Here is a 20,004-nt window from a genome sequence, read left to right on the forward strand (position 1 = left end):
ATCCTGGAATATAATCAGGATACCCCTCAAGAGAAACACTTGTTAGTCAGGGGGAATTTCAGATCAGTCCGTCTGGACCAAGAGAAGGCTACAAGGGCACCATGTAAGTCAGTGATGTCAGAACTTTCCCATCTCATTACCATCTTCCTAGTTCCAACTTGGCCCAAGGAATGAAGATCCAGAGAGGGAGAGAGAAGGAACGTTGCAGAAATGGACACATCTGCACTTTCTGGTAGGTCCCCTGGGCCTCAGCAGGGGAGAGGGAGACATTGAATAGGCTGAATATGAGATGGAGCTGACACTTGACTGACCTGGACTTGTGAAACCCAGAGTGATAGAATGTATGGAATGGCTGCAAGGTGATGTTGGAAATGAGGATGCAGTGGACTGTGGGTGACGACAGCCACTGCAGGAGGATGAGCCGGTTCACCTTTGTATCTGCTATAGTCTCAGCCTTTGTGTCCCCCAGAAATTTCATATGATGAAATCCTGATTCCCACGGTTATGTTACCCCTAGGTGGGGCCTTTGTGAGGTGATGGAGTTGTAAGGATGGACCCTCTTCTGTGAGATGTGTGCTTTTATATATAAGAGACACTCAGAGCTCCCGAACCCTGCCCCGTGTGAGGATACAGTAGGAATTGTGTGACCAGAAAGGACCCTGCATGACCCCACTGTGGAAATCCATTTCCATTGTTTTTAAGCCTGTGATATTTTGTTATAACATCCCAGAAGGACTAAGACAGCATCCTAACAATCTTTAGACAGTTCAGTAAACCTCATGCTATTTACACAAAAGTGCAAAACACTTATCTTGTCTGGTGTAACACTGTGATAGTTGGCTGAAAGTCGTGGCTGGCTTTCATAAAGAATCCTGAGATTCAGCCTTCTTGGTAGCATGACCAGAACCATGAACAATTGTCTAATTCTTTGATTCTAATAACTTGACCCAGAATAATTGGCTGTGATTCTTACATAATCTCTTAATGGTCTTCTTTGTAATGCCAGCTTCTGCTATTTGTGACCAATTTTAATAGGCGCTTCATTCTCTCAATTGTAGGGGTGGATTTTCTTTTGATTTACTCTTAAATGAAGATAAGAAATGTTAACACATTGCCCTCTTAGATTTTGACATCTCTAAAGCGTCTGTGTTTATTTTTAAGAGTTGACCCATTACAGAGCATGCATTAAAATGCTCTAAATTTCAAGAAGCTCGCTATGGGATAGATGATTATGACCATCTCAGAGCTGGATGGGATGGATGTGGATTTAGCACGTTTTGCGGTTTTGGCACGCCAGGATGTTGATGTACATGTCAACTTTACGTGAATCCCTGCGCAGGCAGTGGAACAGGTTATAAAATTCAGAAAGACGCCTATCTTCATCGCTGAACTTCATGGATGAGAATCTTGACCAGGGAATGTGAGCCTCGTGTATCATCTTCAAGACTGGAAAAATAATCTGAATACCCAAATGATAATGACCTCTTATGTGTTTTATTAGTATTTGCTTATCTTTTTGCCTTCTAATTATCAAATAAAGATTTGGGGAAGACATATGAATATAAAACTCTCTAGAAATGGATTTTGGAGCCAGCCTCTGAGAAAACAATTAGAAATCTAAAAACTAGAAATGGAACTCAAGTTTAGTTTTAACTTTCTCTTTTCTTCCTTCCCACTCTCATCCTTTGATTTGAGGAGAACAGAGAAAGAAGACAAGTGGAACTTCAATAGCAGATGTCCTGGGATACTTTAGAAAAATGCTGATCTTGGAAATTCTGTTCTCTAGTACTATTACCCTTGAAAACACTACAACCACCAGTGCCCAGGAAGAGGCAAGCTGTTGGTGGAAGTGTGTGCAATGCAGGGAAGGCTGCACATGTCAAAAATTGCAGTGAAATTCGGACTCCTTTACAGTAGAATCTATCACTATGAATGTCTAGGCTCCTGGTTTATGTAGTAGCCACCTAGTATATAGAAGTCATGAATCTTTTTCTTACAAAATGAGATATTTCCAAACTCCTTATGCATTACAGTGGTCACCTCTTTCATTCATGAACAAAGAAAGAAAGCCCTCTGCAGGATGCTCACCTTCCTGAATTGACTCTCTATGATTGTTTCAAGTTTCTCTGACATATTCTCAATTCCATGGCACTTGATATGACAGCCTCTGACAGATTTTTCATACTCTGAATCTCCATGACTAGATAATACAGAGGATTATTCCAGCAGTACAGTAACACGAATGTCCACTTAATAAGGTCTTCATTCTAAGCAACCAGAAGAAACGGTCTCATTAAAAAAATCATAATTCAGTGGTTTTGGTAACGTGATCTTTGCTCAGAGCAGCTGACCTAAAAAACTTTTGGTTATTCCTATGTGCATGCAGAGATTTTTGAAGGTAGTAAAAGTTGCAAAAGTATAAAATGTAAGCTATTACTTCACACTTTGCTGAATTTTTAAACATCTAGGTTATTTTAGGAACTAATTATTCTATGCATTCTAATGTATAACATGAAGAATTTCTTTTTACTTCTGAAATTCTACCACCACTCAGTGAGTTCTTTTGTGTTTGTATATTTCCGTGAGAGAATCTAAGTATTTACGCAAGTCAGTATGTTCTGCAGTGCCTGACCCAGGAAAGAGGGATTCCACCTGTGCCCACATCATTGTCACCCAGTGATTCATTCGTATTAATGAATCAGATGAGTCCTTCCTATTGATTGTAGATTGGTAATTGCTTTATGATATTACAACAAAGAGACAAGGAAGAAGACATGACGTTCCTAAACAGGCTTCTCTCCTCACCTGATCCCATACCAGCCCCCTACTGATATCAGAACAGTTGTTTTGTTGACATGTGTCCGGGCAGAAAATGGCACAGTGTTGTCTTTAGTAACAGCATCAGTGGGATTCACAATGGAGGGTCCCCCCTAGTTCACTACTACTAGCAGAATTGAGCCTGAAAATCCCAGGGGCTGAAGATCTCTAGTTAATATGCTTGATTTCTTTACAGCCATGAAGTGTTTTACTGGTAAAGAACAGAGAACTGAATAGGATTAAATATAGTAATGCATATAAAGTGAAGTTCTCAGTCGTGCCTGACTCTTTGTAACCCCATGGACAGTAGCCTGCACCAAGCTCCTCTGTCCATGGGATTTTCTAGGCAAGCCACCAGGGAAGTCTTGTCACATAAAGTGCTGAGTAAAATGTAAGGCCATGTAGTAACTCTCAATGAACTTTACATTTAAGCTTATTGAAAATCCCTCCTCTTATTCCTGTTTGTCCTGTTTCCTTTACTTGTTCACCCTCATTATTAATGAGCTTAACAGGGGAATAGAATGCTAGTATCATTAAGAAGGTTGTAGAGAGAGAAGATAGAATTTTAAGGGGGGATACATGTGAAAATATTTTAAATAATGTTAGGAGGAAGAATAATGCAGGAAATCAGAAAGAGATTATAACAGTGAAAATTTGGAGTTGCCATAAATGATTGAGGCTTGATACATAAACTGTGTTGTCCTCAGAACAGATGCAGTTGTTGCCGCCATGAGAAGCAAAGCAATGTTTTATAGGCCATTGTGGGGGAGACTTACATATTAAGAATATAAGGTGACAGAGGAGTCGTTGAGAATGATGAATGAAGAAGGTGTCAGAGAAGTAGAAGCAGAATCAGGAGAGCCTTGAAAGGCAGATTCGAGGGCTCGGTTGGTGCACTATAGGATTCCCAAGTAGGAGTCACTACTAACAGGGAGTACTCAAAACTGGGGTGTGTTTCTTACATATTCATGAATTTTGCAATCTTATATTTTACACATGGAAGTTCCCATTCATTTCCTGTTTTCATACAGAATAATAGCTGCGATCCTGTGTCTAATGCATTGGTTGAACTAAAGTTGTCTGCATGGACAATTTATGGATCTGTTATTTATCTTGCTACTACAGATCTTTAGTCATCCCTTGATTTCGCTCATGCTTCATCAGCTGCATAATACAGTTTCTCTTGTATTGCTTACGGTTCCTCCACCTTTTTCTGCATATACAGTTAACATAGCCTCTAATAATCTAAAGTCTGGTAACCTACAGACTGTCTCTTTTGATCCGGTGAAAAACCCAGGTGAAAGACTCACGTTCATCTGCTGGGCTTTATCTCTTTCTTCGGGAGTATGGAAGGAATTGGTGTGGCAGCTCTTGGTGGCATTGATATAGTACAGTTTGCCCTGGGCATATTTTTCATCCTGAAAGTAATCAGGCAATTAGTTAGGGTTGTTGGGCATTCAGTAGATGAAGCCATTACCAGAACACTAACATGTTTGATAGACGTGTATTTTTTTTAATGGGGGGGGGGGTCACAAAATTTGAAAGTCATTCTTTTCCTACTTTTCTATATATTGTCTCTATAAAAATGATTTTAAATTTGACTTTTCTAAATTTAACCTTTTCCCTTCTCGTTTTATTATTATCTTTTTTTTTTACTATTTGAATCAAATATAGCACATATGTACCAATATTTGGTGCTTCCCAGGGGACGGTAGTGGTAAAGAATATTCCTGCCAATGCAGGAGATATAACAAGACTGAGGTTTGAACCCAAGGTGAGGAGCTTCCCTTGCAAGAGGGTACAGCAGCCTACTCCAGTATTCTTGCCTGGCCAATCCTATGGACAGAGGAGCCTGTTGGGCTACAGTCAGAAGGGTTGTCAAAAATTGGACACAACTGAAGTGACTTAGAATGCATGCGTGCACCTCATTTAATCATGTAATATTTTGTTTACTTGTAAGAGTTGGAAAAAAAATAGACAGTCAAAATGGAGGATGAAAGAAAAGCTAATGAGTAAAAAGATCTACGTGAATTTAATAGAAGACTTTAACTCCACCTTTTATTAGCTGTCTGCTCTACTGTGTGCTCCTTGATTGACCTAAAAGAATTAACATAACAACTTTCAAATACCTTGCTCAGAAAGAGAATAATTGTTTCCAATTGTAAACACCCCTTCTATTGCAGCTGGAAACCTATTCACTGAAATCTTAGAACAATAATTTGTACCTTTAAAAAAACTACAAAGTATTCGTTTCTGTGACCGGGATTCAGCTTTGTTTTACATGTTCCACCCACCCAGTTCACTGCAGAGCAGTTCTCATTTATTGGCTATTTACTCTGAGCCTGGAGAAGAAAGCTCAGAGAGAAAGGACCCAAAAATCAACATACTTCCTTTTGCCCAGTCCCACCTGAAAGTGCTTTGTGTCAGGTAGTATTGTGGGCTGAATCTGTGTTCTTCAAATTCATGCGTTAGAGCTTTAACTGCCAAAGTGCTGTGTTTCGAAAAGGGTTCTGACTTTTGGGAATCCCATGGTCTATAGCCCACCAGATTCCTCTGTCCATGGGATTTCTCAGGCAAGAATACTGGAGTGCTTGCCGTTCCAGTCTCCAGGGAATCTTCCAGACCCAGGGATAGAACCCAAGTCTCTCACACTGCAGACAGATTCTTTACCATCTGAGCCACCAGCAAAGCCCATTAAGGTCAAATGAGCTCTTAAGGTGGAACACTGATCCAATAGGTTTAGCATCTTCATGAATTGAAACACCAGAGAATTCACTCTGTGTCTCTGTGTCTTTTCCTCTATCTCTCTTCCCCACCCCCCACGCTTTGGGAGGAGTCACAGAGAAGCCAGCCTGGGAAGAAAGAGTTCTTACCAGAACCTCACCTTGCTGGCACCCTGATCTGGGACTTCTATCCCCCAGAACTGTGAGGAAAGAAATTTCTGTTGTTTATTCCACTGAGTCTATTGTATTATTTTATGGCATTCCTAGCTGATAAATACCAAATCATTTATTTTGGAAATTTAAAAAAGAAAATGAATGAAAGGAAATTGAAAAAATTATTGCACTTCTTAGGAATCTTTGAGATTTCACAAAACTGATCCTTTCTTCAACATCTTATGAACTGACGGCCTCTTTGACCTAGAGAGGGTGTTATTGCAGCCTTCTTGTTTAAAGAATAGTATAGCCCTGTCACTTAGGCGAATTTTCCTTCTGGGAGCCTGGCAGGCTACAGTCCACAAGGTCTCAAGAGTTGGACACGATTTAGCAACTAAACCACCACACCAGAGTACTTACAAACTCATTGAACATTATTATGGAAAGGTTATGGAAGTCGTGGGAGAGACTGGCGGCATTGATAAACACATCAATAAGGGATTTCTGTAAGGAGACAAACATGTCAGGACGGCAGGACAGGCATGAGATGCCTTGGCACAGGAGCAGATTAGACACGACCAGCAGCAGCAGCAGGCAGGACCCTGTTTAAATAAAAACATGAGCCATTCTGAGATGATCTAGTCACCTGAGGTCATCAAATCCATCCTGTGGAGGGAAGCCTTTTCTTTCCCTGTTGCTCTGATCAGGAGTTCTTGCTGTAGAAGTTGGGGTGGGGAAGAAGGAGCACTTTCTGTGTAAATTTAGATGGTTGATGATATTTGCACAGATAGACAGTTGGAGAAGTAGGTTTTTCCATGTATTTTTGAATTGCTCCCAGAAGTACTTCTGTGCTCTGCAAACATTTGGAACTTAATTCTGAGCCAGAGTGTTTAGGCCATTCTTTTAAGACAGTTTAATCTTGGGACTCTGCATACTCTGAGCAGTGAGGCCTTCTAGGAGTTTGCAATTTTTTTACTCTACATTGACTAATGCTTGAATTTTAGACACTGAAATGACAAGAAAAGTCCAGTCGATCTGTGTAGTTTACCATCACACTGGGGTAAGAGTAAACACGTGACTGACTGATCACCACTATTGAGTACAGAGAGAATACTAAGAGAAAAAGATACTGTACCTTGGATCTGCTCACTCACCTTAGTAACCCCATGCATGTTCTGATACTTTCACAAAAGCTTTAAAACATCTCAAAATTTATGTTTCACAGGAACCCTGTGAGAAAACTTTAATCTCACTATGATCATCAAGTTCTGTTAATAAAGATGTGATGACTTGGAGAGGGCAAGTAATTTTCCCCAGGTCCCATTATTAGCAGATGCAGGTCACTGGGCACCAGTACATCTGTTCACTTCCTGATGTCACATCACACATGCCTGTGGCCCTCGGTCTGCATGTGTGTAACCAGGACCACATCAGGAGCTGTGATGACTCTGCCTAAAGAGAAAAATATTTTGTCTTTGACTGCAAAACAGCAGTGACCCTAGAACACTGGTTTTATCCACTTATTCTGCTCTGTCTATAAAACACTCACTAAGTCTTTGACAATTATCAGTGTGGGGGCCTGATTCTCTTGGCTAGCCTTTCTTCTTGGCACCTTGGCAGCTCTTCTACTCTATGCATCTTTATTCTTCTCATTATGTTTGTTTCTTCGAGAAAATAGCAAATAAATCTCCAAATGATAACACAAGAATATTACCTGATCAGCACCCAAGACAACATCATGGGCTCTGCAAACAAGGCCTGTCTCTTCCTGACTTTGACTTTTTAGGGATAAAATTTACCTATCTGGTCGGGAATATATCCTGACAACCCATGGGGCTTAGTTTTTGAACCATCTCCAAACATCTCCTCTTTGACAGTAGAACTAGACCTTCATGCTTCCATGATGTATTGTAATATTTCAGAAATTATTCCTGGCCCTACCTTTGGCCAACTAAGCATAAATCATAGACTCTTGCAAGCATGATTTTAATATTACTTTTCCTGTCTGACCTTTGTAAGTAAGCAGAATTTAAGACTAAAGTGAGCAAGAATTAAGTTTGGACAAGAGAACTGAAAAAATAGAGATTTTATCCTCCTGAATGAGATCTGAACATGATTCTTTTTCCAATTTACCAGAAGAGTGATAATTTAATGAAGGATAAGATATCAGCCTTTATTAGGTTTTCTCTGCTCTTAGTTAGTTTAAATGGGCATGGTATCTAAGAATAAAATGAATATTTAAAATTAGGTGATGAAAATAAAAGAAAGTGAAAGGGAAGTCACTCAGTCATGTCCTACTCTTACTGACCCCATGGACTACAGCCCACCAGGCCCTCCTTCCATGGGATTTTCCAGGCAAGAGTACTGGAGTGGGGTGCCATTGCCTTCTCTGGAAAATAAAAGAAGTGGTCCTCAAAAACAAGACATATAAGTTGGAGTAATTTGGGACCATCTCTCTCATCAAGTAAAGATCTTATTGTGACAGGCCAGGAGGATAATAGCTTATATAACATATATTTGTGTGCATATATTTCTGTGCATGTATACATGTGCTATGCATAAATATGTGCTTAATTCCTTCATGAAACTTTGGACCTTATAAAATTCAACTTTATAAGAGGCGGTAAATATAGCAGAATACCCTAATTCCTAATATAATTGATCATCTATTGGTAGATGACTAACTATATGATTTTTTTTCTGTTAAATTGTTTTTTTAATATTTTATCTCAAATACTTATTTTTTTATTTTTTTAATTTAAATTTATTGATTTTAATTGGAGGCTAATTACTGTACAATATTCTATTGGTTCTGCCACACATCAACATGAATCCGCCACGGGCGTACACGTGTTCCCCATCCCTAACCCCCCTCCCACCAGCCCCAAGGATCGTGTATCGAACCTGGACTAGTGATTCGTTTCCTATATGATATTCTACATGTTTCCATGACATTCCCCCAATTGTTATACGTGTGTTTGCTTTCATAGCACATATATTAAAAATTTGGAATAATACTGAGAAGATTAGCATGACCCCTGCCCAAGGATGACACACAAATCTGTTAAGGCTTCCATATTTTTCTGTAACAGCTTCAAGGGGTGGGATGGTGGCAAGGAGGTTCAAGATCGTGGGGACATAGGTATCCCTATGGCTGATTCATGCTGATGTTTGGCCAAAACCAGTACAGTATTGTAAAGCAATTACCCTTCAATTAAACATCAAGAAATTCAATTATAAAAACTGTTATAGGGGATCATATAACAGGTTCAGATATCCATTGTATGACTAAAGAGGATCTGACTGGAAACTGATGGTGTCAAATATCATTGGTTAGTGATTCATTAACTTTATAGTTGAATGAGAAAAGCAAACTCACAAACACTACTGTCTGTGATTCAGTGTCATAGCAAGCTATAATACTTGTCTGCGTTTGCTTTTCGGTGGTATGGTGCCCAAACTTTGAAACTGCGGCTATTCCCAGAAGCGCACAGTTGTGAGTCCTGCCCAGGGTTGTTGTTCTTGATGCTGGAGGCTTCTGTTCGCTGGTCACTAAGGCCGAAACTTTCTCTGCTGAGAATTCTCTGGGTCTATCACGTGCACAAGTCTTTATATTTTGGTTTTCTAATTTGATTCTCTTATTCTTTTCATCAGACTACTGATGATTTATTTTTCAGACCCGTTTGTGCTTTGATCTTTCTGATGCTCATTAGTGTATTTGCTTCCATGTCTACCTCTCTGAGTAGTTTTCAGCATCACATAAACCCTACCCTATTTTCTTACTGTCTGGATTTTGGCGTTTAGTATCAGCATATTTTTATGAACTTCACTTTCCTTCTGGTGCAGTTTCTGGTACACAGCTTAAGCTGGTTGGCTCACATCTTGCTTGTTCGTGTTGTCTCCAAACAATTAGAGAACTCTGTTTTCTTTCTAGGCAATACTGCACTTCGTTTTGATACCGTTGCTAATTTTCTGTGATTTCCCTTCCAGCCTCATAAGCTTTGTCTTTCTCAATCTACTGTACCCTGAGCACTATGTGCTATATGTTGTTATTACTATTTTAAATCAATATCCACTAGTATAGCAGAGAATTAAAGGCAATAAAATTGCAATAGTATTACTAATAATACATTCCCCAAAAATGTAATTCAGTAATGCTCCCAGTTTTAAATGACTTCTATGCATGTATTACTTAGGTCCCCTATTCATTTTTCCATACTAGGTGTTTCAATTTTGAAAAAGAATGTAGAAAACAATGGAGTGGAAAATTCTGACAATCACCTTAGATTTCAAATGCCTCAAGATTAAGTATGTAATTATTAGTTTGTTATAGTTAATAAGGCTATTCTGAGCACATATAGCTCAGTGTTCAGTGATTGCTATTAGGTAAAGGATGTATACTGTGAACTGCATCACCAAACAGATGACTGGAGATAAAGAAAGCAATGCCAGGAAGACACAGGCTTTTTTTTCTGGAAAGAAGAACTTACAGGGTCTGTCATCTACAGTCTACTCATCAGATTTTTCAAAACACTTACTCTTCCTTTGCTCATTTAATAATTTGGGTTGTTTGATTTCTTTTCATACTGAGTTGCATAATCTCTTATATATACTTGGATACGAAGCCCTTAGCAAATATGTGATTTGCAAATATGTTTTTTCATTCCATAGGTTGTCATTTCATTTTACTGATGGCTTCTTTTACTATGCAGAAGGTTTTGAGTTTGATGTGGTCTCACTGGTTTATTTTTGCAGTTCTTGCCTTTGCTTTTGATGACTGAGTTGTTTGAGCTGCTTGTATTTTGGAAAGCAATCCTTTATCAATTGCTTTATTTGCTATTATCTTCTTCCATTCTTACCAAAAGACTCAGACTGGCTGAATGGATACAAAAACAAGATCCATATATATGCTGTCTACCAGAGACTTACTTCAATCCTACAGACACATACAGACTGAAAGTGAGTGGATGGAAAAAGATATTCCATGCAAATGGAAATCAAAAGAAAGCCAGATTGGCAATTCTCGTATCAGAAAAAACAAACCTTAAAATCAAAACTATTATAAGAGATTAAGAAGGACACTACCAAATGATCAAGGGATCAGTCCAAGAAAAAGACATAACAATTTTAACTATTTACGTACCCTACATAAGAGCACCTCAATACATAAGGTAAACACTAACTGACACAAAAGGGGAAATTGACCATAACACAATAATAGTAGGCATGTTAACCCCACACCTACACCAGTGGACAGATCATCAGAACAGAAAATATAAGGAAACATAAACCTAGAAGGAAATATTAGAGCAAACAGAACTAACTGATATCTTCAGCACATTCCATCCAAACGCAGAAGAATACACTTTCTTCTCAAGTGCACATGGTACATTCTCCTCATCTTGGGCCCCAAATCAAACCTCAATAAATTTAAGGAAATTGAAATTATATCAAGAATTTTCTCTGACCACAACACTATGATACTGCTATTGCTACTGCTGCTAAGTCGCTTCAGTCGTGTCCAAGTCTGTGCGAGCCCATAGGCGGCAGCCCACCAGGATCCCCCGTCCCTGGGATTCTCCAGGCAAGAACACTGGAGTGGGTTGCCATTTCCTTCTCCAATGCATGAAAGTGAAAAGTGAAAGTGAAGTTGCTCAGTCGTGTCTGACTCTTAGCAACCCCATGGACTGCAGCCTACCAGGCTCCTCCATCCATGGGATTTTCCAGGCAAGAGTACTGGAGTGGGGTGCCATTGCCTTCTCCCTGTGACCTATATAGGTAAATACTATTTAGCCATTAGAATGGGAAAGAAATCCTTCCATTTGTGGCAACATGGATGAAACTGGAGGGCATTACACTAAGTAAACTAAGTCAGAGAAAGACAAATACCATAGGATCTCAACTATAAGGAGTTTCACAAAAAAAAAAAAAGGGAACTCAGGGTATCAAATGTTTGCCAAAGACTGAAGGGTAGGACAAATAGGGAGAGATTTTTAAAGGTTACATATTTTTATGTATAAAAAATTATTAAGATGAAGATCTAAGTTTGAGCTTCGGGTCTAATCATGAGATTGAACAAGCTCTGGGAGTCGGGATGTACAGAGAAGCCTGGCGTGCCACAGTCCCTGGGGTCACACAGAGTGGGACACGACTGAATGACTGACTGAACTGAAGAGAGTGGAACTTACCTGTGTTCTCCTCAAAAAGCAAAAGTTAAATGTGTGTGGTGACAGCAATGTTACTTAATAGAAAGGGAAACTCGTTTCTAATCCATGCACAAACGGGGTGGACAAGATGACGGAGGGGTAGGTGGAAGTAGGGTACACCTCTCTCCACTGATGCATCAAGAACGTCTAAAGAAGCAGCAGTTCTCACAGAAGACCAGGTGAATCCTGGCAGGACTCCCTGACTACTGAGAAGGAACATCCGGATCCACACAGAACTTGGTAGGACAAAGGAAAGAAGGGGCAAGGAGGAAGGGGAAAGAAGGAGGAGAGCAAGTGGGACCAGCCTGCACCTGGAGTGAAGGGGCTGAAGCACTTGGAGAGATCCCCGTGTCCATGGCCATCCACTGGGACGGGGGAGGCATTTGAAGCAGTTGGGGAGTGAGCTAACTAATCTGTGACAGTCTGAATGGAGTGAGAACCACATAGACAAGCCATGCTGCAGCCTCTCATACCTCGGACAGGGTTGTAAGTCCACTGGAGTCCACAGAAGCTGGGAGCTGGAGCCCTGGCGAATGGGGAATGATCCCAGGGTGAGGATGCCTGCTGACCATGGGGAGTCAGCCTGATGGGATGGGGTGGAAAAAATGTGCTGCATTGAATGCTTCTTAAGGAAAGCCATGAGGCCATAAAAGAGGATTCAACTGCCTGTGGAGTAGAGCTATCTCTTACTCCATGCTGGTACCTGTAGGTTGAGCAATAAAGACTTCAGTGAGGGTGGTCCTTGAGTGCCTGATGCACTAATCAATGGAGAACTTGGAATGTCTATATACCCGACCCCACACTATTCTCTGTCTAAATTTTGGGTTTTAGCATCATAATGTTTTTATGAACTTAAATTTCTTCTGGTAGAGTTTCTGGTTTACAAATTAAGCTAATTCCTGACAGCTGGCACGATCTTGATGTTTCAAGAAACTTTGAGAACCTTCGTTCCTCTCAAGGTAATACTGCCCTTTACTTTACTACCATTGCTGACTTCCCATACTTTCACTTCTTGCCTAATATATTCTATGTCTTTCTCTATTCACTATAACTTTAGTAGTATGTATCCCTGTGTTGGTATTAATATTTATCATAAATTATTAATGGATGCAGTAGAGATTCGAAAGGACTACAGTAACAACAGTAGTAATAAATAACCCCCAAGTTATAATCCATTAATGCTCCCATTTAAAACTGATTTTCTATCTATATATTATTGAGGTCTCTTAACTCATTTTCCTTACTAGGTGGCTCAATTTTGAAATGAAATATAGAAAACAATGTAGTGGTAAACTCTGGAAATTACCTTCCTTTGGATATGCCTCATTAGTAAGGATTCAAATATTTGATATTTTTCCCCTGGTGGGGCTGTTCTTAGTACATATTATGGCTCACTGTGGAGTGATTGCTATTGACTGAAGAATGTACACATTGAATTGTAACTGTCAAATAAGTGAGTTGAGATAAAGAAAGTAATGCAGGAAGGCACAGGTTTTTATTATTCTAGAAGGAAAACCTTGCTGTGTCTCTCATCTATAGTCTAATCTTCAGATTTATTGAAAGTCTTACTATTCTTATGCTCCACTAAAAATTTGATTATTTGGGGTTTTTGTCCTTGAGTTGTATGTCCCATGTAGTTTTGGATATTAAGCCCTTATCAAATACATGATTTGGAATATCTTCTGTCAATCTGTAAATTGCCATTTGATTTTACTGACGTTCCTTTCTTTGGAGTCTGATGTGGATCCACTTGTTTTGGCAGTTGTTGCCTTTGCTTTTGGTGTGAAACCCAAAACCTCATTGCAGACACCGATGGCAAGACGATTACCGCAGTGTCTTCTTCAAAGAGTTTAATCGCTTAAAGTCTTATGTTCTAATTTTTAATCCATTTTTATGCATGGTAAACGGCGGGGGTACAGTTCCATTATTTCACTGGACTATCCAGTTTCCCCAGTGCCATTTTTGACAAGCTTGTCCTTTCCCCACTGGATAGTCTTAGCTCCTTTTTCATAAGCTAACCAACAATATATGTGTGTGTTTCTTTCTGGCTTCGCTATTCTACTCTGTTGATCTATGTGTCTGTTTTCATACCAGAAGCAAAACATTCTGTTTTGATTACTTCAACTTTCTAATACAATTTGATATCAGCAACCCTAGTCTCGAACTTTGTTCTTCTTTCTCTAGATCACTTTTATCTTTGGTGATTTGTGACTTAATACAGCAGAATAGACCAAGAAGAGATGGAAAAAGTACACAGAAGAACTATACAAAAAAATATCTTAATGACCCAGATAATCACAATGGTGTAGTTTCTCACTCAGAGCCAGAAATTCTGGAATGTGGACTCCAGTGGGTCTTAAAAAGCACTGCTGCCAACAAAGCTAGTGGAGGTGATAGAATTCCAGCAAAGCTATTTAAAATCCTGAAAGATGGTGCTATTAAAGTGGTCCACTTAATATCTCAGAAAATTTGGAAGAGCCAGCAGTGACCAGAGGACTGGAAAAGGTCAATCCTCATCCCAGTTCCCAAGAAGGGCAGTGTTAAAGAATGTTCAAGCCACTGAACAGGTGCACTCATCTCCAGGGCTAGTAAGGTTATGCTCAAAATCTTTCAGGCTAGGCTTCAGCATTATGTGAACCTAGAACTTCCAGATATTCAAGCTGGGTTTAGAAAAGAGAGATGAACCAGAGATCAAATTGGCAACATTTGCTGGAACATAGAGAAAGTAAGGGAATTCCAGAAAATCGTCTGCTTCATTGATTTCACCAAACTGTGTGGATCATAACAGAGTGGAAAATTCTTAATGAGATGGGAATACCAGACGAGAAACTTGTATGCAGTTTAAAAAGCAACAGTTAGAAGCAGACAAGGAAAAATAAACTGGTTCAAAATTGGTGAAGGAGTCCATCAAGGCTTAATATTGTCACCCTGCTGGTTTAACTTATATGCAGAGCATGTCATGTGAAATGTTGGACTGGATGAGTCCTAAAGGCTGGAATTGATATTGCTGGGAGAAATATCAACAACCTCAGATATGTGAATGATACAATATTAATGGCAGAAAGTAAGAGGAACTAAAGAGCCTCCAATCAGGGTGAAAGAGGAGAGTGAAAAAGCTGGCTGAAAACTCAATATCAAAAAAGCTAAGATCATGGCATCTGGTCCCATCACTTACATGCAAATAGAAGGGGAAGAGGTGGAAGCAGTGATAGACTTCTGCTTCCTGGGCTCTAAAATCACTGTGGATCGTGACTGCAGCCACAAATTTAGAAAAAGATTGCTTCTTGGCAGGAAAGCTCTGACAAACCTAGACAGTGTTTTAAAAGCAAAGACATCACGTTGCTGACAGAGGTCTGTATAGTCAAGGCTATGCTCTTTCCATTAGTCATGCACACATAAGATCTGGACAGACAATAAAGAAGGCAGAGTGCTGAAGAACTGATGTTTTTGAACTATGGTGCTGTAGAAGACTCTTGAGAGTCCCTGGGGCACAAAGGAGTTCAAAACCAGTCAACCTTAAAGGAAATCAACCCCATATACTCTTTGGAAGGACTGATGCTGAAGCTCCAATACATTGCCCACCTAATGTGAATAGCTGACTCATTGGAAAAGACCCTGATGCTGTGAAAGACTGAAGGCAGAAGAAAAAGAGGCTGACAGAGGATGAGAATTGGTTGAATGGAATCACCAATTCAAAGGGCATGGACTTGGGCAAATTCTAGGAGATGGTAAGGGACAGGGAAGTCTGGCGCACTGCAGTCTATGGTGTCAGTAAGAGTCAGACATGACCTGGCAACTGAACAACAACAACAGTTTTATACAAGTTGTAGAATTTTTTTGTTTGTTTTGTGAAAAGTTTTGAAATTTTGAAAGATACTGCAGTGAAAATGTAGATAGCTGTGGGTAGAATGGATGTATTAACAATATTAATTCTTCCAGTCAATCAATATGAAATATGTTCCTTTTTTCTGTTTTAAACATTTCCTACATGAGTGTCTTGAATGTTTCCATACATAGATCTTTCAACACCTTGCTTTAATTTATTTAAGTATTTTATTTTTTGATGCAATTGTAAATGTGATTATTTGTATTTCTGTAATGTGTTTTGCTGTGTGGATAGGTAACTGAGTTTTATATATTCAAATACAGTATACAAAATACATGCTATTTATTCCAGAATAGACAATTTCCCCCTAAATATAACAATTTTAATCTGGACAGTTTTTTATCTGTATCTTTCAAAATTCTGCAATCCCCTGGGTATATACTAGGAGAAATCTATAATTCCTTAGTCCTTGGCTTCATATCAGCACTACAGAGCATTCAGTATGGATGAGGCTCTGGGTTACCTTAGACAAGTCATTCTCTTCGTTGGGTGCCATGGTCTAATTCTTGTGTTCTCCCAAGATTCATATGTTGAAATCCTGATCCCCAATGTGACGATTTTAGATGGTGGGACCATTTGAAAATAATTAGGTCATGAGTTCAGAACCCACATGAAGGCACAGCCCATACGAATGGGATTAGGGCTCTTGTGAAAGCCCTAGTTCACTGTATGCTGTGAGAGCAGCATCAAAAATTCATTGAAATTTTATTCTGCACAAATAAAAGTGTTTCATTGAACAAACACATAACAAAGGCCTGATGGGTGCAAAGAATGGATAGCAGTGAAGGGCACACATGTGGACTTGATGAATTAGGACTTAAATTTTAACAGAAAAACAGAAATGAGGTGAATTTCAAAGTTAAATGTTGCACTACAATTGGGACACGTGTTGACAGGGAAAAGCACAGAATGCCCTATGTCCACATAACAAGGAGACCTGAGCTGTGTCAGCATCAGGAAACACTGTTTGGAGGAACTGGTTTTTACTGAGATCTGAAAGATGTCGAGGAGGTAATCATGTAAAAGAGAGAGGGTGTTCCAGGGAGAGGAAGGCATTTATAAAGAGCTTTAGCCATATGTGAGAATATAGAGTGAGAAGAACAGACATGCCAGGATTGAGCTTTCAAGGAATTTAATTTGCTTGGTAAAACTTATGCTAACTGGACAATGAATACAAGGTGGAATATGATCAGTTCTGTGAAAGAGATAAGAATCAAGTTTTTCAGAGCATAGGAGATATTTCCTTTTGCAGGGTAATTCGGTAAAGATTGATTTAAACCTAGGAAACCTGGTTTCTATTGCTACTTTTGCATCGAGTTTCATAAGTTTAGATAAGTGACATAATCATTCATGGATTTACTTATATATTCTTAATATGGGAGGATTGCCTAGATAATTTCCAAGGTTTCTTACTTTTCTGAATATCCAATGAATCCCACTGGTTATTATCTGGAAAAAAAAAAAAAAACCCTTTACACACCAAGTGTAATATTTGAAATAAATTATATAAAAAGCATTGAAATTCTTGCTATTTTTGTTTTTCAGTTTTTTGTTTGTTTCTTTGTTTCTTAAAATTAAATTTATTTAATTGGAGGCTAATTGCTTTAAAAATATTTTTCCAGATAAAATTGCAAGATATTTAAAGAATACATGACAATTTATATAGGTATACATTATTAATGGATTCCCTCATTGATTTAATTAACATATCTATTAATATCACCTCACATATCTCCTTTCAAGATCTTTTTGGTGAGGACTTTTAAGTTTTACTCTCTTACATGTGTGCTAACTGACTTCAGTCATGTCCAACTCTTTGTGACCCCATGGACTATGTAGCCTGCCAGGCTCCTCTGTCCATGGAGATTCTCCAGGGAACAATGTTAAGGTGGGTTGCCATGCCCTCCTCCAGGAGATCTTCCGACCCAGGGGTTCAACTCTGTATTCTTTATGTAATGTCCTTATATTCCTTTGTCTTTGGAAATTTTCTTTGCTCTCAACTCTACTTTATCTAATATTAACATATGCTTTTATCCTTTTATTTTCCAAATATCCATGCAATTATTGAGTTTCTTGGGCTTCCAGGTGGCTCAGACAGTAAGGAATCCACTTGCCTTGTGAAGACCCGGATTCAATCACTGGGTTGGGAAGATCCCCTGGAGGAAGACATGGGAATCCATATTCTTGCCTGGAGAATTCCATGGATAGTCCAACCTGATGGGCTACTGTCCATGGGGTCACACAGAGTCAGGCACAGCTTAGCAACTAAACCACCACCTGGTGTTCCCTCACATTTGTTCCTTGGGAGGAACAGCCCTACTCAGGCTGCCTTCTGACGCTAGGTTGGAGGTCAGGAATGCTGGGCCTGGCTTGTCTTCTCTTAGGTGCTGCTGTGTTGCTCTTCCATTCTTCAGGCCCTAATCTAGTTCACCGTCTTCTTGCCAACTATACAAGGTCTCCTTTAGTGGTCTCTTCTTTTTTCCAGAACACACAGAGGAGTGGGCACAAAGAGATCAATGTCATCTTGTCTGAACCAGAAGCCCAAGGTGTGTTTTATAACCTAGGGAAGAGATTTCATGGAGGGAAGTTGAGGAGGAAAGTGGAAAGGAGTCCTCAGTAGGCTGGAGATGAAAGTCATGGGGTCCCTTTCTTTAGAAGTCATCAGAAACTGAGAAAGTATTTTTTCTAGGTGATATGTATATTCAGCTCTGAGAGAGTACACTTTCTGTTTCAGCAAACTGTAAGTCTGTAATTTTTCATTAATTGTCTTTACAAATGCATATATATCATGATGTCCATAAGACATTTTATTCATTCTAGGCCATTGTTCCGCTTTTATTATGACTTGAGATTTAAACCCGGAAAATAAGATATCTATTGTAGAGTTTGGATTATTTACCAGTAGATGAATTGATGGATTAACAAAAGAACTAAAGATGATTACTTAATAGAGTTCACACAATTTTATATATGCATATGAAGAGAGTTATTCACATACAATTGTATTCCTGGCCCCTTGTGGTATTCTGAGAACTTTGATTGAAACTATATGTAAAAGATATTACTTTATCATGATAGTTAAATAACTGTTAAAATTATGTGTGTACATTCATAATCCATTAGTCCAGTGGCCATAAAAATGAGTGTCCTCATCCCCTGGGGAAGAAAATGTTACCATTTCCATTTCTATTTCTATTTATCTCAGTGTCATTTAGTTTATATTTTGTGTATATTTTTTAAATGGCATAATATATTAGAATAGCAATGCATATAATACTTTCGTAGAAGGCACTGGCACCCCACTCCAGTATTCTTGCTTGGAAAATCCCATGGACGGAGGAGCCTGTTAGGCTGCAATCCATGGGGTTGCTAAGAGTCGGACCTGACTGAGTGACTACACTTTCACTTTTCACTTTCATGCATTGGAGAAGGAAATGGCAGCCCACTCCAGTGTTCTTGCCTGGAGAATCCCAGGGACAGGGGAGCCTGGTGGGCTGCCGTTTATGGGGTCGCACAGAGTCGGACACGACTGAAGTGACTTAGCATAGCATAGCATATAATACTTTTATATAATATAATTACGTCACTGACAGTGTGTTGAAAAAAGGAAATACTTTGGAGATTAGTTCTTCGGGAGTCAGAAAATTATCAGAATTTGCTGCATAAAATGTTACTTAATTTGGGGGAGTTTACCAACAATTTTTTTTTTTTACCAACAATTTTTTATGAAACCAGTTCAACTGAAGAGAGGCAGAATGTTCAGAACATGCATATTTGCATGAGTTTGCATAGAGCCTCAAAGACATAAACATAATTTTTAATTTTATTTTATTTTTAAACTTTACAATATTGTATTAGTTTTGCCAAATATTGAAATGAATCCGCCACAGGTATACCTGTGTTCCCCATTCTGAACCCTCCTCCCTCCTCCCTCCCCATACCCTCCCTATGGGTCGTCCCAGTGCACCAGCCCCAAGCATCCAGTATCGTGCATCGAACCTGGACTGGCGACTCGTTTCATACATATTATACATGTTTCAATGCCATTCTCCCAAATCTCCCCACCCTCTCCCTTTCCCACAGAGTCCATAACACTGATCTATACATCAGTGTCTCTTTTGCTGTCTCGTACACAGGGTTATTGTTATCATCTTTCTAAATTCCATATATATGCGTTAGTATACTGTATTGGTGTTTTTCTTTCTGGCTTACTTCACTC

The 20,004-nt window shown here is 39.2% G+C and overlaps 1 non-coding gene and 1 pseudogene across 1 annotated transcript; one reads left to right on the top strand and one right to left on the bottom strand.

The window, feature by feature from the left end:
• Positions 1 to 1,251: 1,251 nt before the first annotated feature.
• LOC100336962 (chorionic somatomammotropin hormone 2-like) lies at positions 1,252 to 12,727 on the bottom strand (annotated as a pseudogene).
• Positions 8,668 to 8,776, top strand: LOC112443936 (U6 spliceosomal RNA). The gene has a single exon (XR_003032337.1). It is a non-coding gene; the product is annotated as a U6 spliceosomal RNA (small nuclear RNA).
• Positions 12,728 to 20,004: the final 7,277 nt, after the last annotated feature.

This window comes from Bos taurus, chromosome 23 (assembly GCF_002263795.3).
Source record: "Bos taurus isolate L1 Dominette 01449 registration number 42190680 breed Hereford chromosome 23, ARS-UCD2.0, whole genome shotgun sequence".
NCBI lineage: Eukaryota > Metazoa > Chordata > Mammalia > Artiodactyla > Bovidae > Bos > Bos taurus.